The 24477-nt window shown below is 34.1% G+C and overlaps 1 protein-coding gene and 1 long non-coding RNA gene across 2 annotated transcripts in view; both read left to right on the forward strand.

Annotated features, from left to right (window-relative positions):
• LOC111044523 (nucleoporin GLE1) overlaps nucleotides 1-24477 on the forward strand; it is a 168438-nt gene that overhangs the window by 63476 nt on the left and 80485 nt on the right. The gene's annotated exons all lie outside the window — the stretch shown is intronic.
• LOC120353283 lies at nucleotides 57-5093 on the forward strand. The gene is made up of 2 exons (XR_005572272.1): nucleotides 57-363; nucleotides 2597-5093. It is a non-coding gene; the product is annotated as an uncharacterized LOC120353283 (long non-coding RNA).

A 24477-nucleotide genomic window follows, 5' to 3' on the forward strand; every position in this document is an offset into this window, starting at 1 on the left:
ATAAGTCTGAGAATAATATAGGCCTATTTTTAACAGTTACTGATAAAAATCAATAAGGCACTGTCTACCTGTTTCCCAGGGTTTCACGTGAGACTGCGCGTCTGTTCGTTTCGTTATCAAAACTACCTGTTTTCATGTCGGTTCTTGCAGACCTATTGTCAATCTCTAAAATCTTGCTCAATTATCCAGTTTTCCTAATGTATTACAGTTTTATTTTCTAAATGCATGCAATCATTATCCAATTAGTATCTGAAGGAGGTTTTCGTGCTCTCTAATAGCTGCTGCAGAGCGACGTATGGCTATTATTACTGTATTGTTTCTGATATGAAGATCGTTTTTGACAAGCTGCAGCTTCATAAAAAGGTAGGCGTAACTCTAAAATCTTATCTAGAGTTTTTATTACCTAATTGATCATATAAATAAATCATATTAGATCTATAATGATCAATAAGTTTACTTTATTTTCTAACGGAAATACATTTACCGTACCGGTATCTGCTACCTGTGGTAGAGAAATTGGAAGTCGGTACCGTAACGACCGTGTAGGCCTTATTATACTGTATAACTATATTTGTATTGAATAAAAAAAATAATATTAAGTGATCTGGTTGGCTCAGGTCTGGTGTCCGAGATTTCAGGTCGCAACTGATCAATTTCAGGGCCTCTGACATGACCTAACGACTGCTTTTATAGGCAGTAGGCAGCCGGGACCGGCGGTTTCATGTGTCTCCAAAACACGGGAGTGCCCCGAGAAAAATATCTTTCCAGGGCTGGGATTCGAACCCGGCGTCTCTGAATATTATAATGCCAGACTTGATCATATAAATGATAGCCTAACTTATATCGAATGATAGATATAGGCCTACTGTCCTACATGAAAATAACATGACTCATGAATTAAGAATTTGGATATTTCTTCCTTTCATTTATGTGTTTTAATTACTTCATACTTCTCTCCTTATGAGTCAAGACCAGAGATCTGGATTGTGTGTGTCTGACTCAGACACTATAATTACTATATACCTACATAATAAAAGAGAAATCCAACTTTTTTATTGTTTACTCACAACATATTTCGGCTATATAATGCCATATCAAGTGATTGGAAAATGATCGAAATAAAAAATAGAAATAAACATTCTATTTTTATTTATATTCAATAGTAGCCCTAAAGGAAAAATACTATAGTTACTGTATCTCGATCGTATAAAGCCGGGGACACTCCTGTCGTCATACAGCGTTCCGATCCGATCATAGGCCTACAGGCGGACGACTGTATGAAAGCAAAACAGACAAATGGACTTGAATGCGGTAAGCCTCACCTCTGTCCCGCTGTCCGTCATAATATATTATCAAATCTGCACTACCATAGAGAAACGATAGCATAAGTAGATATCCCATGGTATAGGGCGTTTATGTCGCAACTTTTACTGTTATCCCAAGCCGATAGTTCATGTAGTTCTTTCCTGTGCAGCTGTGTGACGCTGGTAGTCTCTCAAATTGTGCCGTTCATACACTATCACCCCAACAAAACAGTAAAAATTTACAATAACCGACAGTAATCGGCTTGAGATAACAGTAAAAGTTGCGACATAAATTCCCTATACCATGGGATATCTACTTACGCTATTGTTTCTCTATGGTACTACCTTCACTCCTCCACACCTTAGAAAAATCGGACATGAGTCGGATCGGAACGCTGCATGACAATAAGTGTGTCCCGGCCTTAAGTTGGAATTTGAGCATCTTGTACAACCATAGCCACCTCTAATACAAGGCCGCGGCCTACGATATTGCAACGTCGCAGTGTATGCCTAGAATCTAATACATATAATGATTGGTGAAAAAGATCAGCTGGTATTTCTTTAAATATTTTCCACCAATCATGTTGTAGATTCTAGGTCTACGCTGCGACTTTGCAATATCCTAGGCCAGGGCCTTGTATTAGAGGTGGCTATGGTACAACACACCCACAATAATAAGATATGAGTTTGGATCTGACTTAATTTACATGTAGGGTAGACTGGGTTACTAGAATATTTTTTGGAAAATCAACAAATCTGTTGGTTATAGATAGCGTAAATCTATATAAATGCAAGTATCTTCGGTATTCTTTCAAGATTATGAAAAAATTGTTATGCCCAAGTTTTTAATTGTGTCTTGTTCAAAATTGAGATTTTTGGAAAATGGTTAAGTTTTCAGTCAACCCAATGGGGTGGGTTAACTGAACATTGAGGAAGGGTTAACGTATTCGAACACTAATCTGAAAAAAATTATAATGAAAAAAGTATATTTAATAGAAATGGAAACAACAATAACCTTCATATTAATGTTTACAGAACACATCAAAATTGAAGAAAATACAACATTGGAATGAACACAACAATTTTTGAACCTTCATGTTGATGTGCACACTAGGCCTACATTATGAAAATTGATATAAGCACTAAGTAGAAAGGAACACAACATTTTGTAAATCTTCATATCAATGTGCACAATACACATGAAAATTGAAATAAACATAAAATAGAAATAAATAATTCGGTAATGTGGGAAAATAGAAAATTGTTTTTGAGAATGCTACCTTTATTTTCAGATTGCCTGCTTTGGATTCCTGACTGATGGATACAGGAAAGAAATCAAAGAATGTGAGACTTGTGAAATGAATCTTGCCTCTGAGTGTAAGCCGGCCTTCCAAGATAACTCCTGGTGAAAATTAACTTTTACTTGGATTGTACAGAATATTTTTGATTCGTCTGAAAAATTAAAGAAACCAGCAAAAAGTCCCACTGGAAATGTAATTATGACACTACCGTACCAATAATTTCAGTTCTTGATAGAATTCAACAAAAAAATAAATATTTTTACGCTACTATTCTTCTATAAATGTATGTAGGCCTACTGTATATTCTTATTATTTAAACGACTAGCTCTTTTTATGTCAAGACTGAATTAATTTTAGTGAAAAATAATAAGCCTACCACCCACTTTGACTGAAGTGAAATTCAAGACTTCAACTCGTTTTTCAAAATTATATAATTTTATTTACCAGACGTGCTATAATGTATTACTTTGTTTTTTGGGTAGCTGAACATAACTTCGATGATATAGTTCTCAAACTGTTGATTGCTTATCTCTTATATACATATTACGATTCCAAATATGAAAATTTAAATTCATTTTGGAAACTATTCGATGTGAAAATGTACTATGATAGAAATTAAGTGGATGTAGATAGAATTCATCCATTGCGAAAATGGATGAATTCAACTCAATTTTTGTCACAAATGTGATGTAACATAGATCTCTGCCACATAGGCTACTGCCATTGGGAATGCTCAATGAGGGCCCTTTTTTTTATCAATTTTTATTTTCTGAAATCAATTTCTTAACTCACCTTTGCATATTATTCTCCCCTCCTATGCTTCTCTACTATTAATTATTGATTCATCTTGCTCTATCTCCTTCTAGATACTTTATAAAAAAATATTGTATTAATCTTCTTAAATTTTCACTCCAACTTGAACTGATTCTATTCTAGAGCAGATCAATAATTAAATGTAAAGTAGAGTCCGGGCGCGTTTAAAGTTACTGGTCTCCATCTTCAGTGTGCAGGGAGTTTCTTGATATTCCCAGATACTAGATTAATGAATGATATTGATACAACATTAATTAGTACAATAATCAATTGTCAAATTTACAATAGACTAGATCGTCTCATATGGAAGCCATTAAAGTTAATTCTAATATTGAAAAACAAATTAAAAATGTAATCACTTTGTTATAGTTCAGACACTGTGTTACTTGTAAATATTTGAAAAACACTTACTTTTCTTGGAGTGTTGAGGAATGCATTTCACTCCTGAAGAGGAGCTTCATCAGCCTGACACCAGGGGCGCTTGCTTTTATGGATTGGATTATGTGGCCAAAATGTGGGGAAATATTAAAAATTTAATATTGAAATTATTAGAAATTCTTGATTCTCCTAAATATTATATTATACCGTACATGAAAAAACTCGTCTGTCTTTGGTGAGCTTTAAATCTGCTCCAGTTTGCTGGGGTTAACTTGCTTCAATGAAATCTTATTATAAAGTAACTTAGGAGGTAGAGCAATGAGTAATGAGATAATTTATAGAAATTAGTAAAGTATTCCCATTTTTTTCTCTTCTTGATAAACTACCAAATCTTCTGTTAACTACTTGTTTATGATCCCAATTTACTACACAAAACATTATGTATGATCCAAATATAGACTTAATATTTATGGTTCATGGTCCAAATTTACCACACAAAACCATATTACAAGTTTTATACTATGCAAGATCAGTTTTATGCTATCGTTTTCACCAGCTAATTCATTTTACAATATTATTATTACTCAACCTTTGCTGGAAGCTGGAAGCATTCATGAAGATATAAGCTTAGGTCAAAGTTTAAAAGAAACTTCGTACTGGTATCCAATTTTTTGCTCAATTTTATCATATTGAATTTATCTTATTTTTTTGAATTACTGTAATATCTTTCTTTTTAATCATCGTTTCCTCTTAGTTAAAAATTTATCTGACATTGTTTTCTCATCTTTCAGGCCTAATGTGATGATATCAAAGTGCGTTTCTTGAATAATAATTATGTTTGACTAATTTTCTGATTCCATCTATGAATACCGGTACAGCTATTTTCGGTATTTATAACACTTTATGTAGTATATTTATCATCATAGTAGAAGAAATAGTATTAGTGTAGTTGGTTAGTAATAGTATTTATGCATACCTACCTGTCTCTTCTCATCCTGGTGTTTTTGGTCAGATCTCCGCAAAATGAAAATATACAAGCTTTCTATGTTGTGTCTTTCGGTAAATCCTTATTTAGTGTGATCCAAGGTGCAATATATAACCTATAAAAGTTATAAAGCCCATTCAGCCCATCTAAATGCATAATCATCCATAAATTTTGGATGAATGCAATTTTCCACATAGTAAATAGGCCTAACAGTTGAATCCCCATGTAGAAGAATACAATATACAATATTGTATTGTAGTAATTAATTTTGATGTGTCACATAAATAAGTAACACTATAGTGAGATTTACGTTATAAAGTCGGTTGAGATGATAGAACGGCATTGTTGTCAATTTTATTTTCCATAGCTTTCTATAGCTGTGATTCAAGTCATCTCATTATAATAATAATAATATCGAGTGACCTGGCTGGCTCAGATCTGGTGTCAGAGTTTTCAGGTCGCAACTGATCAATTTCAAGGCCTCTGACATGACCTAACGACTGCTTTTTAGGCAGCCGGGACCGACGGCTTAACGTGTCCATCCGAAACATGATTATTGTTGATTCTTGTTAATAATGATCGAAGATCAATTATCTCAAAAATATTTTATATTCACTTGGAAAATGAAATGATATAAATATTTTATGATTTTTCAATAATACATCTCTGTTGTAAGGATTTAAACATTCCTGTTAGCTCTTCAAATTTATACATAGCCTCAAAACAATCTGGCAACTGTGTGGAAATGGAGAGGGATAGAGATATATATAGTGAGGTCCACGTTATAATGGTAGTGGGGAAAGATAGGAGAAAAACGTTGCCGATCCTCTGTCTTGTCAATGCCTTCTATAGACGGTAGCTGATACACGTTTATTGATGCAATATTAACTGTTCATTCTCGTTTAAAATAATCAATTATATTTTATTGAGCAAGAAATTTTATTTTTCAATAATTTTATAATGAATTTTTATAATTAAGATGAAATATTTTGTTAATTAATTCTTAATTCTACATTGTTAAATGACAATCCTGCATCAGAGAAAGAGACAGTGCTATCCGCTTTGTTGTATGATAGACAAGGATAGAAACACCATTGCTAATGGAACACTGCCATTATAACGTGGACCTAATACTTCGCTCAATCACAGACAAAAGGATAGCACACCTATGCTAATCAGGTTCTGACTCTATAACTTGAATCTCACTTGAGTAGTCTATATTATAAAATGTAGTATTAATGTAAATATTATTAATGTAGTAGATCACAGTAAATATTTTATGTAACAAGTCTGTAAAACAGACTTTAAATTATTGTCGTGATAAATTTGAATTGTTTGTGATACTAATATTTGTATGTGAATGTTGTTGTACTTTCATATTATGTGTGATAACGTATTTTTAGATTACTGTTGTGTACATTTCTAACTATTTTGATGTGTGTATTTAAAATTTTATGGATGTTGAAAAATAATGTTGTGTTGTTCAATTATTTGAGTTCCCTTGTCAGACTACCATGAAATAGTGTTTAATATTTCTTACAATAGCCCAATTATTGAATCGTCAAGTATTGTTTGTACAATAAATTTGAGAATAATAGCATAGAGAAACAATAGCATAAGTAGATATCCCATGGTATAGGACGTTTATGTCGCAATTTTTACTGTTATCTTATGTAATTTGCAATTTTTATGCAATTTTTACTGTTAGTTCATGTAATTCTTTTCCGTGAAGCTGTGTCACACTGGTAGTCTCTCATTTTGTGCCGTTTATACACCCTCATCACAATAAAACAGTAAAATTCGACAATAATCAACAGTAATTGGCTTGAGATAGCAGTAAAAGTTGCGACATAAACGCCCTATACCATGGGCTATCTACTTACGCTATTGTTTCTCTATGATAATAGCCTATAGTAGGCTACACTACAACCTTCAACGCTATCATATCTTATAATCTAAATTACTGATTTCCGTAAAAATTTCATTTCTGATGTATGAAGTTTACTTTCTATTTATTCTACAGTTATTCTCATCATACTTGAAATTTTGAACAACTATAAAAAGTTTTAACATTTTCTTTCAAATTTGAAAAATTACTTACATCTCTTGTAAATTTTGGACGCGTTCAAGACTGGGCCCCATCTCCAGTTTACAGAGATTTTCATAAGTAAGATGAAGGTGGGATATTCAAACACGTCTAAAATTTACAAAAAATTAAGGTTAGTTGTGCAAGTGATAATTTGAAAATACTTTAATTGGATTCAGTTAATACAGTAATAATAATAGTATAGTAAATAATCTTTAGATTGCTTGGTAGAATAAACAATCTTTAGATTCTATACTATGAAAGAAGATTATGAAGATTTATCTCCACACTAGTGGAGATTTGCATCGTATGAAAATAAAAATCTGGTGTGGCGCACTCACACAACTTTCCTTGCCGTTGTGGAAATTGATCACCTGACGCTAGTGTTCACGCTCATCTAAAGTCTACTATTCAGAGATCTGAGCCAGCTGGTGACAGGATAATTAATAACGCTGGAGACACACGAAGTTTGCTATTTCTTCATAGTGAATGATTTAATAGAATGAACAGTTACCAACAATTAAATAATCACATTTTCTTGAATTTCGAGCTTATTTTTCAATTTTAGGTGAAAATGTGACTGAACATTAATTGTAGCGATTTTCATTCTCAATCTTTTCCACTTAAAATTTTTCGTTTAAATTGTATCTGAAGCTTGATAATTGGGAATCTAAAATTAAACTTTGCATAGATGAGGCGGAGCTCCTGAAATTTTTACAGATATGAGACTTATGTGGCAGTTGACAGAGCTTATCAATGACTATTTTAGGTATAGATTTTATCATAATCGTTGGAGCCGTTTTCGAGAAAATCGCGAAAAACCCTGTTTTTGACAACATTTTAGCCGCCATCTTAAATTGCATTAGATCGAAATTGTTTGTGTCGGATCCTTTTAGTATGAGGACCTTAAGTTTTAAATTTCAAGTCATTCCGTTAATTGGGAGATGAGATATCGTGTACACAGACGCACATACACTCGTACACACACATACAGACCAATACAAAAAAAAACACTTTTTTGGACTCAGGGGACCTTGAAACGTATAGAAATTTGGAAATTGGGGTACCTTAATTTTTTCGGAAAGCAATACTTTCCTTACCTATGGTAATAGGGCAAGGAAAGTAAAAAATACCCAAGGGTTGGTGCTCTTAAAAAATATTGTTGTAATGGAAACTTTGAAAAATTGAGTGGACAAATGAAAATCAGACTTGAAAAGTTTATTATGAAAATAGGCCTATATATTAATGTGTGTAGGTAATACAAATTGGTTTATTTTCATATTTTCAGTTTAGTTTTTGATGTACGGCTCCGTATTAATGACATTTTTATTTCTATTTATTTTCAGTAATTTATGCTTGATTTTTGCTGTGAATTATTGAAATATGAAAAAATACATCTGAATATGAAGATCTTGTACACTGCTTGACTACGGTACTATTGAAACCCAGTACAGTATCAAAGAATCTTGTAATAGCTATTTTATTACAATGCAGAAACCAGTTGGTGAGTGCTTAAGAATTACCTAATTCATATTTATTGATTTTGATTCCTGAAATACTTTAAACGAGTAGAGTAGCTTTGCAAATATATAGGCTATCGTAGATACTAATGCAAAATGGGTATTGTACATGATGTAGAAAATTATTCCTCTTTGAATGAATCAATAATTGACTTCACAACTTGTATGATTTAAAAAACTGATAGCCTTATTTTTTCACGATTTGACAACGTCCAGCTCACAGATCTATAGTAAGGTTCACGTAATGGTATTGCTATCCTTGTCTATAATTCAACAAAGCGAATAGCGTTATCTCTCTCTCGCTTTGCTCTGTTGCCAGATCGTCTTTTAACAATGTAGAATTAATTAACAAAATATTTCATCTTAATCATTGAAATTCATTATGAAATTATTGAAAAATATAATTTCTTGTTTAGTAAAATATATTGATTATTTTAAACGAGAATAAACAGTTGATATTACATTAATAAAAGTGTATCAGCTACCATTTATAGAAGGCATTGACAAGACCGAAGATCGGAAACGTTGTTCTCCTATCTTTCTCCACTGCCATTATAACGTGGTCTATATATACTATACTATACTCACTATAGAAATCATTTTGACTCTTGACAGTAATAGTTAGTATTAAAAATCGCATAAATAAAATCAGCTCCAGAGTAACCGGCCGTCTAAGTTGAGTTTCAAAAACCCAAAAATCCACTTCTCAATTTCAAACGTTCATAGAATCATTCCGCTTCAATAAATGCGGTACTTGTGATACGTTTGTATACGGAACTTTAAATTTGTTATTATTCTGAATATACGGTAAGTTATCATTTATATACTGGCTTTTACAAATTTTCATTGTGTTTGAGAATAGCATAGGACTATTATAGTAGGTACCTACCTACTTACTACTACCGGTACCATAAAAGTAGCCTACTAACAACAGTAGAAATATGTAATTTTATTTACTAAAAATGGTAGAAATAGTATAATTTTATTCCAATATTCTATTGCTGAACAATTCAAAAGTCTCATCCGTTGTAGTATGATTTATATTGTACTCAACGTTATTGAATTTTCACTAACTTCACATTGTCGACTTGAAATTTAAATATCCAATACTTTATCTTAGATTGACGATTTTTCTTTTCATTTATAATGATTGAGAATGGCAGACTATAGGAATGAAGAAATCGCAATAATAAAGAATTTCAATTTGAAATATCCTCTGGTTTATGGTATAGCCTAACCTGTGAGTCCATTCTGAAGCCTGTACTAGAACTCAGAAGTCATTCAGGGTCACAAGCTCTCTTTACACTGGACGTACATAGTTCAGGTTGTTGAATAGAATCCACATGTCTAGTGTGTATTGGATTGGCTGTCTAGTTTTGTAATACAGGGACCTATAAGTTTCAAAAAGACCCCAATTTACCATTATGTGTAACAATTTGGTCGCAATCACTAGAAAAAACAAAGTTCATTATTCAACATTACATGTAACATTATCTTATTTTGCAATATCAAATAGTAAGTAGATTGTAATAATATTGCTGAAAAATATACAAGTCGTAGACTGTCTTTATTTTATCAATATTTCAACACTTCAAAAGTATCTATCAAGGCGGTTTTCACTTTTTCTTTATAGGGTTGTTACTGAAATACTGTAAAATAAAAATCATCCAATACCCTTTAATAAAATATACCTACTGCATTGATAAAAGAGCGCTGGATGATTTTCATTTCATTTCCCTACCAAGGTATTTGGAATTATAATTGATAGTTATAATATATTAGCCTATATTCAGAATTGAAATACATCTCTACAATATGAAACTAATAATAATAATATTATTATTATTATGAAACTAATTTCTCAACTAATGTTCGGTACCTGATAATATTATTGACTTTAATTTTCTTCATATCATTCTGTAGATATCCAAAAGAAACCAAAATAGTCTCAATATAAACCTTACATTCAAACTAATTTCTCAACCACTTACCGGTTCCTGATGTAATAATTGACTTTTACTGTATCTATAGATATCCTGGGTTACCAAAATATATTCTCAATATAAACCTTCCTTCAATCAAACTAATTTCTCAACTACTGGTAATGTAATTTTTCATACTGCATCTGTGAATATCCCTGGTTACCAAGCTGAAGTACCTATCAATATGAACCTTTTTACAATCAAACTATAATTCCTCAACTACCGGTAATGTAATTGTCTTTTCTTCATGTTGTATCTATTGACATCCCATGTAACAAAAATATAGTCTCAATAACCTTACATTTATTATTCCATTGCATTGAAACCTTATTCCTACAATCAAACTAATTTCTCGACTACCGGTAATGTAATTCTTCATACTCTGTATCTGTAGATATCCCTGGTTACCAAAATATAATTTCAATGCAAACCTTTTCATTTCATCGCATTGTAGGCTCAACCACTTTTATATTGAATGAAAAAAGACTAAGAAATTGTCAAAAAACCACTGATTTATTGATAATTAGAAAGACCGGTTTCGGTTATTACACCATTGTCAATCTCTGATAAACTGACAATGATGATCAGAGATTCAACGTTTATCAGAGATTGACAATGGTGTAATAACCGAAACCGGTCTTTCTAATTATCAATAAATCAGTGGTTTTTTGACAATTTCTTAGTCTTTTTTCATTCAATATGAATAATTACCACAATATCAACTTCTCAACTACACAAAAAGTGACACTTTTATATTATCTATCTCCAACTCTTATTCTCCTCATTGCGATGTTTTGGTATTTAATAGTATTCTCATTCAAGGTTCAGCCACTTCCCCATTATCTTCCTCTTCCTCTTCCTCCTCATTCTCGTGTTCTGGTATTTTATCGTCCTCGACGGGCTCATCGTGATTTGCTTGTTGTTGATGTTGATCACTGTGGCAAGTATGCGATTCCAGTACAGGGGTTGAAGTTGGGCGATGAATCCTGATTAGAGTTGTGTCGTGTGAAGGTCGCTGAAGTTCCACCTCAAATTCTGTTCTGAATCGTCTTTGGCGGCTCTGTTTGTCGGGCGAAGCAGTGTTGTCTGGTCTTGTTGTGTCTTTTTGCAGTTTTTGTGGGGTCAGCTTCACCTATGAGATAGATAATAATTGAATAAAAATATACATTCATAATAATATTATAGTAACTCAACTCAAGTAGACATTAATTTCTTTATAAAAATGGTAGCTCACTAAAGTTAGTGCAAACCTATATTGTAGCATTTCGCTTATAGAGATCAGTGTGTTCAGTGCTGTCACATCTCAAAGGAACGAAAAAGCCTGTAAGCTAATAATTATATTGTTTAATTGAGTGATTTATTAATGCAAATTACGATCGTTGAATTTGTTTCACAATATTGTTACAATTGAGTGAGAGAAAGAGCCGAAATTGATCCCAAGTCATTTTGGTAGAATTTACAACAGTCCGCTCCTATCCTCGTAAGAAATTTCATTTCATTTATTTATAGACAATAGATACAATGCAGGTGGAAACAACAGGCATTCGCCCAAAACTGCTTTAAACCTTAATTTGGAATACACAGTAAATGATAACTTAATTCACACACTATTTTGAGTCCAAAAATGTATGTACTACAATAATTTTGAATTTATCAGATTAATCAATTTCAAAATACAAATCCAAACAAAAATCTTCCTTCACAATCACAAAAAATATTGAAATATAGGATTAACCATAAAGCCCAGTGCTGCAAACTAAGGTTTTATACGGACCATAGTTGTTTCATTTCTCATCAAAATAATATTATTATAAATAGGGTTATGGAGGCTATTTTTACAGTATTTATGTTCTATAAAGCCATTATAAAGGATTTTTGATAAATCAGGAAAATTGGAATCCTCACTGTGTCTTGTCTCAATACAATCAATACAATCTCAATACAATACTCTCAATACAATTCAAATGAATAAGTTCGATTCAGTTTAATTTACATGATGAGTTAGATGCGTTACCTACCTGAAAAATTGAGAAATGTCTGGAATCCCCTCACACAAGTTCTCATAGAATTAAGTAATACAGTAATTTTTGATTAATAAGCAGTAGGTCTATCAAATATTATTTTTTTGCAATAAATTCATTCAAATCCATAACTGGAATCTCTTTACAAATTGTTTTATGAGTTGGTGAAATGGGTATGAAATATTGACATTTTTGCAATAAATTTAATTCAAGTCAATAAATGGAATCTCTTTACGAATTGTTTTATGAGTTGGTATTCCTTATTATTATTATTATGGAATCTCATAAAAATCTTTAACTTGATACGTATCTTATGCAAGTGTAAACGTGACTCAAGAGCTTTGGTTTGACCTAAATTTAAACAAGTGATTGTTTATGAGAATTTCCCTCTGCGATTGATAAATACCATCTCTATACAGTACTTTCAATCTGAATGCAAATTTTTCCAACTAATTCAAAATAATTGGAAAATTAAGTCAAGCTTGAACTCACCTCATATTTTATTTCATCTATCATATGCCTCCTAGATGAACCTATTCTGATGAGAACTGTTGTTGTGTAGACGGTTGAGATTCCCTTTGGCTTTAGTTGACTAGTGGACACAAACCTGAAACGTAGAAACAACATTTTTTCAAAGCAGAGTAGCCTATATGTATGATTGAAGATTTGAATGTAAAAATTATATAGAATGATCAGAATAGATATTGATGGAAAGAATTAATGATGTAATTGTTAAGTGTTAAGAATTAATGAAATAATGTCGTCAGTACTTCAGAAGTAATTTTTAACTCTGCACCCCCCTAAAATTTGGAGAAATTTAACCTCAACCCCCACCCATAAATTAGTGAGAATACAAAAAATGTCGTCAGTACGTCAGAAGTAATTTTTAACACTGCACCCACCTAAAATTTAAAGAAAATTAACTTCAACTCCCACCAATAAAAATGAGTGAGAATACAAAAAATGTCGTCAGTTCGTCAGATTTTTAACACTGCTGACTTAACATTTCTTGGGACGCCCCCGAGATTTAATTTGAGCCCCCGATTCAAGTCTGCGTCCAAACCCCCTTGTAGAATATCAGCAAAAATTACTAAAAAGGATGATTAAAATACATCGATTATAAAATAATTCCAATTGTGATTGCTTTATATACCAGTAGCCTAAGATAGCAGATTGTATAATGATATATAGCAGAAGCAGATTATTATATAGTTCTAAGGCCCATTTCACATCAATGCCGGGCCGGGCCGTGCCGAGCGGAATCGGCCGGAGGCGGATCGGAAGAGCGGAATCTGCCTGCGTTCGCACTGAAGTCGATTCGCTTTTTAAGACATTTTTTAGTTAAAAATACAAAATACTGCGCAACTCACTACATCTACGTGGAATGATCGAACTAAACTGAAAGAAGGCAGAATCCGCTTGGCCGAAAACGCTCGAGTTGGGAGTCAAGCCGACTGCACAAATCCGCTCGGCTCGGTCCAGCACCGCTCGGCTCGGCCCGGCGTTGATTTGAATGCACGCGGATTCCGCTCGGCTCGGCCCGGCCCAGCTTTGATGTGAAACCCCACTAACTTCGTCCTATAGTTCTAACTTCGAGTCGCAACTTCCTCTAATGAAGGATATCATCTCATTTAATTTTCCAATGCACATCAGAATTAAGCTTTTCAGCATTTTTCATCTAAATTATTTGATTTATTCATTAAAATTATGTTATTGGTGTAAAAGATTAATATAGGAGTTATTACAGGAAAGTACAATTAATTCGAACAAGTTTAGGTCTATTACATACTATCCGTCAGGCTCGCTTCGCTCGCCATATCCGTCTAGCCAGGGGGCTCCACCCCCTGGACCCCCGACTGGATCGTCCAAGAATGAGATTAGCAGGCTCGCTTCGCTCGCCTGAATTTTTATCATGTTAGGACAATCCAGTCGGGGGTCCAGACTAAACGTCTGACTAAACGGATATGGCGAGCGAAGCGAGCCTGACGGCTAGTAATATAATATTCCCAGGATTGAAGTAGCAGTGCCCAATCAATTTTTCCGCGATAAATGCATTTAAATCTTCAACTTGGTGCCAACCTAACAAAGTCAACTCAACTTAATGCCAACCTGACAAAATTATTAATTTAGTTGCCAGTTAACAACTGTTTCGAAGAGGTACTCTATCTAGATCATAGTTCTATAGTAACATATGATATGGAAATTTCAATTATAATTAAGAGATTGGGAGAAGAAGAATATACATGCTAAAAGACGAACTTTAAACCCTTAAAAACAACCCTTAGAGTTGAAATATTGCCAAAAGATTTCTTAGTGCGCCTCTAAAGGGCCAACTGAACTTAATGCCAACCTGACAAAATTATTAATTTAGTTGCCAGTTAACAACTGTTTCGAAGAGGTACTCTATCTAGATTATAGTTCTATAGTAACATATGATATGGAAAATACCAAATTTGAACGTTTTTGGTCCGGTAGATTTTTAGTTATGCGAGTGAGTGAGTGAGTGAGTGAGTGAGTGAGTGAGTGCCATTTCGCTTTTATATATATAGATTATTTCCAACTGAATATATATTTTTGGACAGAACTTTGAACTTTAACTCTCCTAAGTAAGAACATAACCTATTTTTTCGGACATTTTATTATTTATCAAAATTTGGGAACAGAATAGTTTTGGGCAATGCCTGTTGTTCTATCACGATCATATTCATATGATTTCTAGTTATATCAACAAATAAATAAATACAGTGCTATATTACGGAATGTGGTTGGAGCGAATACATCATTTATCAATGATGTAGGGAACTAGCTGGTGAGTGGGTTTGCACTGCCTGTGATTGGCTGTGAGAGTGGCTAGTGGGCCAATCATATTGGACCAATCACATTGCGAGAACTTTTTAGGCGGCCATTCTGTATTCTGAAGGGAATTTGTTAGGATGTGTTGTACTCTTCTTCCACTACGCAAACAGGAATCAGTTTGACAGTTTTGTAGAAAAATCCCACATTCTATATATTTGAGAATTTATATTTCATCAATTTTCTAGAAGCACTCGGCTTCATTAGTACCTTTGCTGAGACAACTTGGGCTCCTCTTGCAAGTCCAGAAGTGCACTCTCACTCTGAGTTCTCTCTCCCAGACCCATTCTAGCGCTGCATCTGCAAACAAAGATGGAAAATTCTCTTGAACTAGTAATCCATATTACAGCACCTTCAACACAATACAGGCCTACTATTATGCAGAAAAATCAAATGAATCTAGTAAGTACATTTGATATTTGTATAAATTATTCCTAGAGAGTTCAATCCTATTTATTATAGAACTTTATGTTTGTAAGGAACGTGTTCCTGGTCTGGGGTCGTATTTTCTCAGCCAGCCAGGCACTGAGAAAATCTATTTGAACAAGCTTTGTTCTGATATTCTGCTCTCATGAACCACTTTCAATTCACGAATAGACCTACTAGCCTTGAATCAATTTAGCAGCTAATTATCAAAACGGTCAAGCAGTACGGTACAGGGAGTCTCACCAAATCATCTCATCAAATCACCCACGCGCACTTTTCATTCAATTACCCGCACGCACAAGTTGAAAGCTCATGTGGGCATCATCCGCAATTCAAAAAACATGGAGTCTAACCACAAAGTAATAGACTTCAACCACAAATGAGTACTTCTTTATTTTGTAGTTCAACAATAGTAAGTGTACTACTTTTCAACAACTCTCTTTTCAACAAGTGCACCTTCTACTGAGATTATCATTTTGTACATGAATTACCAGACATCCTCATAGTTTTCTCTCCATTCCCTGTTAGTGTGATATTGTTTCTGCTTTATCTAAGTTTTATATTTCTTTGTGCAACAAAAAGATTTTGTGTAGAAACTCCTGCACAAGTTATGTATCTAGTATGCGGTATGTAGGCCTACTTACAACCATGAATATGATTCAATGGAGGAACTATACTACTATAATAATCAATCAATCAAAATCAAATCAATCAATCAATCAATCAAATTTCATTTATTCAAGTAGTTGCAAGCTATAAAAGACAAGCTCCACAATCGTCACAATCAATAATAAACACAGAAAGTACAACAGTGCAAGGAGGAGACGTGAAAGAAAGAACACTGCCTTCAGGAGCACCCCCTGGAAGAAATCGATTAATTTCAGTTGATTTAAAGGAAATTTTTATTTTTTAATAATTCTATGATATGTAATTTTCTTCCCTCAAGACATCCACACATTCATCCACTGTGTATGGCGCTCTTTTTAACAGAACTTTCCTTATCCTTCCGGTCATAATATTTTATTTTATTTTATTTATTATTCTAATTTTTACAAGGAAGCACTGAATGGGAGAGAAAAACTAAGGATACTCCTTGTACTATTTCTCTCCCAAATTTAGATAATAATTTAAAAGTCCAAAATGAGATTATGATTCCACTTTTCTGAAATTTAGTCCTTTTTCACTTAAAAACAACAGTAACTAAGAATTTTGAATCTTGACAGTTGAGAAACTGGATAGGAAACAAAAAATATTACACTCAATAATTGGAATAATATACTAGTTATTCTATGTATTTTACTACAAATTGAGATAAAATGGGATCCCTTAACGCTAAAATGGAATATTATAATATTGTGCTATGCATGCTATTCATGATGGAACATCTTGATGCAATATGATACATATTGGTACAATAATTTGATGTTGACCCTTACCAATATCACAAACCCATGTCTCCAAGAAGCAAAGCGTGTAGTTTAACACTAGATGCTAGACGTTTAATGCTAGATGGTAGGCGTTGGGAAGTTCTTGCGCAGACAATGTTGAGATAGTGTGTGTGAGTGAGAGGCAGACAATGTTAAAATGGTGTGAGGGAGTGAGATGGTGTCTCCTGAGGACTAATTATGCGGCTATTAGGCATCTATGGAATTTAGCTGACATAGCAGTTGTGGTCAAGACTTGGTGTCGGAGAGATGTGTGAGGGTGGGGGATTCTAGGCGCCGAAATGCAGCTCTCTGTCTCTCTTACGGTCTTACTTGTCTTATCCTCTGAATCATTACATTTGAATGGTCGCCCTCAGATTGACATACTAATGTAACCACAATGAATGAATTTGTGTGTTGTGGGTACTTGTATGAGAAGACGGATTTCATGAAAATCTTATAAACTTTAAGATTTTTGGTTCGTCGTGATATTTATCATAGAACTAATTCGAAGCCAATGTTTGATAGAAGGGCAAATTCAATGTCTTGAGTATTTCAAGCATGTCTTGAATAGGTTTGTATTACGATGCAGAATTAATATGACGTAGAATGCATTTTCTTTCCGAAATAAAATTTGGTATTATGTACATGGGTGTAACTCACCCTGGTGTTGGAGAGGGAGAATTATGACCGCTGGAAGGATGATTGGAGGGTGTACGACTCCTAGTTTTCAAGCTGCTTGTAAGTTTAGATGCTAAATCATAAATTATCACAACATGATCTTGAATCATGATGATCTTCCCGGTCTACATTAGCCGCTCGGCCGACAATTTCGAAAACATAGGTCTGTAAAATGGATTAATATATAATAATTATTATTATTATTAGCCCCCCCCTCCTATCAAAATTTCTGGTCAGAAACCATCCCCAATATTCACACAACATAATTATTCCCAAAGTTTCATGCCGTTCTGTCAAATAGTTTTCGAGTCTGTAGGGAACAAACTAACAAACAAACTAACACACAAACAGACATTTTTTTTTTTATAGATATGTACCTTGGATATTTCCATTTTGATATTTAAGGAGGTTAAAAATATAAAAACATTAATTACGTACGTACAGAAACCAACATTTTAAAAATTGCGTCCGTTCTTGACCAACAACTGCTGTAGTCGTTGTGAGAAATTGATGACAGAGTGCCGTGCAAGAGATGTACTTTCCTGCTGTGGAGGAAACGTTGGTAGATGAAAGATTGAGGTTTTCTGTTAGTGATTGCTGTTTTTCATCAATGGCGAATAATTATTGACTGCCTGTTGTGGCATAAGTCGAAACTTCATTATTTCTTTCTTTGAGAAAACCTATCTGATAATCTTCTTCCTTTCATGGAATTGCTGTTTTTCATCGATGGTCAATATCATAGAGAAACGATAGCATAAGTAGATATCCCATGGCATAGAGCGTTTATGTCGCAACTTTTACTGTTATCCCAAGCCGATAGTTCATGTAATTCTTTCCCGTGAAGCTGTGTGGCTCTGGTAGTCTCTCGAATTGTGCCGTTCATACACTATCACCCCAACAAAACAGTAAAAATTGACAATAACGGACAGTAATCGGTTTGAGATAACAGTAAAAGTTGCGTCATAAATTCCCTATACCATGGGATATCTACTTACGCTATTGTTTCTCTATGTCAATATTGACTGCCTGTTATTGTGGCATGAGTCGAAATTTCATGATTGACCATACTTTTTTGAGAAAACCTATCTGACCATTCAGATTGTTATACAACACTGCTGCGTGGTATTTTTTGTCACAATTGAAAAGACATATCAACCACAATACTGTATTGCTCCAACATAACATACGAGATAAACTATGAGATTTCTACAGAACTTAACAACATTCCATACATCGAGATAAATTATGAAATGTCTGAGACAGAACCTCACAACATTCCATACATCGAGATAAACTATGAAATTTCTAAGGCAGAACTCAACTCGAAGCCTCATTTCGTTGAGGCCTCCTCGTTCACTGGAACTGTCACTTTGTGTTTATTTTTTATTGGGCTACCTCAAAGCTCGTGTAGGCCTATACATCAACAAACCACATACACTTGAATCCTTGAATGAGAAAATAGCAAAAGAAATTCGAACAGTAGCACGTGCAAAGCTTCAGAGGAGTAAACTTCTTACAACCTCTACATGAGTGTATGAATGAAAACAGATTTTTTCCAAATGTTGTTTTCCAAACGTAGTTGGTGTTTTCATTTTTTTCTCCTCTGTAATTATCAGAATGGCAACACCATAGCCTACTATCATAGCCACCTCTAATACATGTATTACACCTCTAATAATGTATTAGAGGTGGCTATGCTACTATAGATAGAGTAAGCCATGGCAACACCCAAGGTTCATACTGGGAGGAAAATATTGAGCTTCGCTCAAAAGTGTGTATGTAACAGCTGTTTCAAATCCTCCATACTTCATTGCCCAACTCTGTATATCCAGCTTCACAGCTTCACTGACCTGATTCAAAAATAAAATAAATAAATGTTTATTTCCCAAAAAAAACTAAAACTACAACATCAATTACAAAAAATATTAGATAAATTACAATCACATACAATAGTTAGTTACAAAAAATTCTTATAATGTGTCCTCTACTTGTTTAGTTATTTCTGTGTGGAAATTGACCTACTCCACTATGGCGTACCATGTTCTAGAGTAGGTTTGAAAAAGGTATACCTATCTTCGAAAAGGCAAACTTCATTACAAAGCCAGGAAAACATTTGATAAGTCCTTAAAGTTCGGAATATCGTAAGGTTGGTCCTGGAATCACAAAAAGTTGAGTATTGAAACGAGGTTCAACAATGTGAAAACTTGAAACTCACTGTCAATTTTAATCAGGCGGGTTTTTCCGAATGGCGTAAATTGAAGATTGAAATTATCGGGCTTCTCATTGACGTTGTGTTGTTGGAAAATTCCCAGTAGATTTTGTTTTTTAACCGTATTGGTCTGCAGTCGCATGGCTTAGGTGTGTGATGCGACGGTCTCTGTGCAGTGGATCGACGTGTCTCGTAATCCTGCTCATTCTTGGCAGCTTAATCCGCCACTGTGATTAAATTCTTGTCGGTTCCCGAATTTCTGCTTTCCCCTGATATTTCCCCATTCCATCACTACCACGAACGATAACGTGATTAAGCAGATTCTACTAATCGATCGTTTTTAGACAGAAATTGGTCTTTTAAGATGCACCATCCACGTTTAATTTAACGCTAAACCACGATTACTTGTTGATTATTGGTCACATTCATTCTCTTGAGTCTCATTCCGAGTTTTCTTTTCTTCTGTCTGTAGAAAAAATTGTTGAATCTTCAATTCCGTGGTCGTGGTGAAGCTGCGCAAAGCTTGTTAAAACTGCTATTTGAAATGTTTCCAATAAATTAGTGGTTTCGAGCATATCAAGTAGTTCTTGAAGAACAAAGGCACTTGACCAATCAAAAGAAGAGAGCCGCTTAAACAGATGGAGAAATGTGCTGAACCATCAATATCAAATAGCGCCATATGAAAGAATAAGCGCTGGACATAATCTGGAAATTGGTCTTTTAAGATGCACCATCCACGTTTAATTTAACGCTAAACCACGATTACTTGTTGATTATTGGTCACATTCATTCTCTTGAGTCTCATTCCGAGTTTTCTTTTCTTCTGTCTGTAGAAAAAATTGTTGAATCTTCAATTCCGTGGTCGTGGTGAAGCTGCGCAAAGCTTGTTAAAACTGCTATTTCAAATGTTTCCAATAAATTAGTGGTTTCGAGCATATCAAGTAGTTCTTGAAGAACAAAGGCACTTGACCAATCAAAAGAAGAGGGCCGCTTAAACAGATGGAGAAATGTGCTGAACCATCAATATCAAATAGCGCCATATGAAAGAATAAGCGCTGGACATAATCTGGACTACACGATTTGGAGGACTCTCAATAGAATGAGAACCGGAGTACCCAGATGTAAGACCAATATGTTGAAATGGGGAATACTTCCTGGCGGGAACGCTCTATGTGAGTGTGGAGTGAGACAGGATCCGGAGCATTTAATGGTCTGCGGGATACTTCAAGTGACATGCACTCCTCATGATTTGATAACAGCCAATGACAAAGCCGTAAAGGTGGCTACACACTGGAATTCCAGTATATAGACTGGTTTATAAATTTTTCTACTCACTTTATTGATATTGTTAATGCTTTGTTAAATTTATGTTATGGTTTAAATAATAAGTGGTCTGACCTGGACACGGAAACGAACGAACGAAGTAGTTGTTATTTTCAATTTCATAATCTTGTTATTAATATTTACTAGTAGTTCTGTGAACAGTAGACCTCACGCAGTATTATCATCCACAAGTACCTGATTGAAACTATAGACCTTATGGAAATACAGCAATAGACTGGCTTCTCCACACATCTGTGTAATCACTTGTCAGCTGATTTATGATGAATAATATTCTATAGTCTTATTTTTACTTTCCTTGCCCTATTACCATAGGTAAGGAAAGTATTGCTTTCCGAAAAAATTAAGGTACCCCAATTTCTAAATTTCTATACGTTTCAAGGTCCCCTGAGTCGAAAAAAGTGGTTTTGTGTGTGTGTGTGTGTGTGTGTGTGTGTGTGTGTGTGTGTGTGTGTGTGTGTGTGTGTGTATATATGAGTGTATGTGCGTCGGTGTACACGATATCTCATCTCCCAGTTAACGGAATGAAATTTGGAACTTAAGGTCCTTACACTATAAGGATTCGACACGAACATTTTCGATCAAATGTAATTCAAGATGGCGGCTAAAATGGCGAAAATGTTTTCAATAACAAGGTTTTTCGCGATTTTGATCAAATTTATACCTAAAATAGTCATTGACAAGCTATATCAACTGCCACAAGTCCCATATCTGTAAAAATTTCAGGAGCTCCACCCCATCTATGCAAAGTTTGATTTTAGATTTCCAATTATCAGGTCTCAGATATAAATCTAAACGAAACATTTTGAGTGGAAAAGATTCAGCATGAAAGTCTCTACAATTAATGTTCAATAACATTTTCACCTAAAATTGAAAATAAGCTTGAAATTCGAGAAAATGTGATTATTCAATTGCAAACTGTTGGCAACTGATGATTCTATTAAATCATTCACTATGAAGAGATAGCAGATCTCGTGTGTATCCACCGTTATTGTCCTGTCACTCTCACCAGCTGGCTCAGATCTTAAAATAGTAGACTAGAAATGCGCGTGAACACTAGCGTCAGGTGATCAATTTTCATAACGGCAAGGAAATTTGTGTGAGTGCGCCACAGCAGATTTTTGAATCTTGAATTTCGTAGTCGTGGTCAAGCTGTGCAAAGCTTGTTGAAACCATGGTATTTAGATGAAAATATTCTTCTATATACCGTGGTTGAAACTGCTATTTCAAATGTGTCCAATAAATTAGTGGTTTCGACAATATCAAGTAGTTCTCATTTCAATCTCATAAACTTGTTACTAATATTTATTATTATTTTACAAAGGAGACTTCCTAGAAGTATTTTAAGCCTAGCTGATGATGATGGGATGAATGAAGGTAGAGTTATGAATGAAAAAATTATAGGTTATGCTTTCCACTTGAATTTTTTGAGCCCACTATTCAGTCCAGAAACAAATAAACTAGAAATTTTGAATTTGATTTGATTAAAAACCGAATATAATAGAATGATTACATTCAATAAACTCTCAGAACTTGAGAATATTGAGTTATTAAGAAAACTTTTGAACCAGAAATAAAACACAAACTAATTCACTAATAAGAATCACTGAATCGTTCTTTTGACGAATTCTGGAGATTTTCTGGACCGATCTGAATCATATTTATAATGAGTTTCTACACAAGGGATTGAAAGAATTTCCTGGTAATGTACCTCAAGACAAAAGTAAGATTTTCCTAAATCTGAGAGATTTCACTTCAAACTGTTTCAAGTGAAAACTCAACGTAGATGAGTTTGTACTCGAACTTGATGTTATTCTTTTCGGAAGGTTCAATTTTGATAAGAAGGCAGCATTTTAAATTAGTGATGAAATTTTGTTTTTTCCTGTTTTTTTATTCTCAAAATTGAAATGACCTACTAAACAATGAATATTAGAGTAATATTGTTATATTGAATTGAAATATTTGTGATAACTGACCGGGTCCGTTGGGTATGGGTGAGGAGGAAGAGGGGAGATACCGCCTAGCACATCCACAAGACCTGAGGTTGGAGTTGGCTGTTCTGTTCTGCTCACACCTCGGAATGCTCCGGCTTCTCACGTTGGACATCGACCTGCAACTTATTAAAAAAATAAAAAAATTCAAAATTATATTCTTCAGATCTCCCACAACATCTTCATCTATATAATATGATAATTTGAATACTAAATTGAATGATGATTGAAAAGTCTCACTTAAAACACTTTGTATCTAACTCTTATTCGCGAACAAAGTCTAGTAACATCGAGCACAGGATTCCTATCGATAAAGTGACATAAAACCCTCTAATTGCTCCGCTACCTTGAACATTTATAGAAAGCATTAATAGAAGAATGTGCCCGGTAGGATCGAACCTACGAACCTACCACTGTACTTTTTGTGAGTAGTATCTCGTTCACTTGTAACTTGTCGTTCTATATTTGGGTGGATATTTTATATGAATTTCAAGTGATTAAAGCTGATCTGATTTGAGGTAGACTACTTGAACTCTTGTATAACTTTCAGTGTTTGTTGTGAAAGTGAAGTTGTGGTAGATGTCCATATTGAATAAGAACAACTTTATATTGACAAAACCGCTAATGTATAGAAAAAGTGTGACATACCAGTTTCGGTTAATATACCATCATCAATTTCTAGTAAACTAAAAGCTTGAACCACAGATTCCAGCCCACGAAATCATTGAAATCAATGATCTCATATTTCATCCAACTCAATGAACTCATTGAACTCAATGAACTAAAGAACTCATCGTCTGCTTAGGCATTGAACAACAGAATAAATATTATGGGTAAAGCTCTACGATTGGCCATGAGCTGTTGACCAATGAAAGCTGAGCTCTACAGTCATTGGACGAGACAAGACACGCCCAAGTACTCCAAATATGCTAATAAAAACCGTTAAACAAGAATCAAATATGTTTTCATCAATATCACTTGTGCATAGGGTGAGAAATTTGGTGTATTTTGGAACAACTACTTTGAACAGAAGGTCCATCCGTACTCCATTATCACCTTTCCAATTAATAGTTCGTTTACAATCACGTCTAAATATAATTTAAAATTGGTTTGATTGTAGATTATTCAGAATAGTTCACCAATTATGTTATACTTTCTCACT

Source organism: Nilaparvata lugens, chromosome 10, assembly GCF_014356525.2.
Source record: "Nilaparvata lugens isolate BPH chromosome 10, ASM1435652v1, whole genome shotgun sequence".
Lineage (NCBI taxonomy): Eukaryota > Metazoa > Arthropoda > Insecta > Hemiptera > Delphacidae > Nilaparvata > Nilaparvata lugens.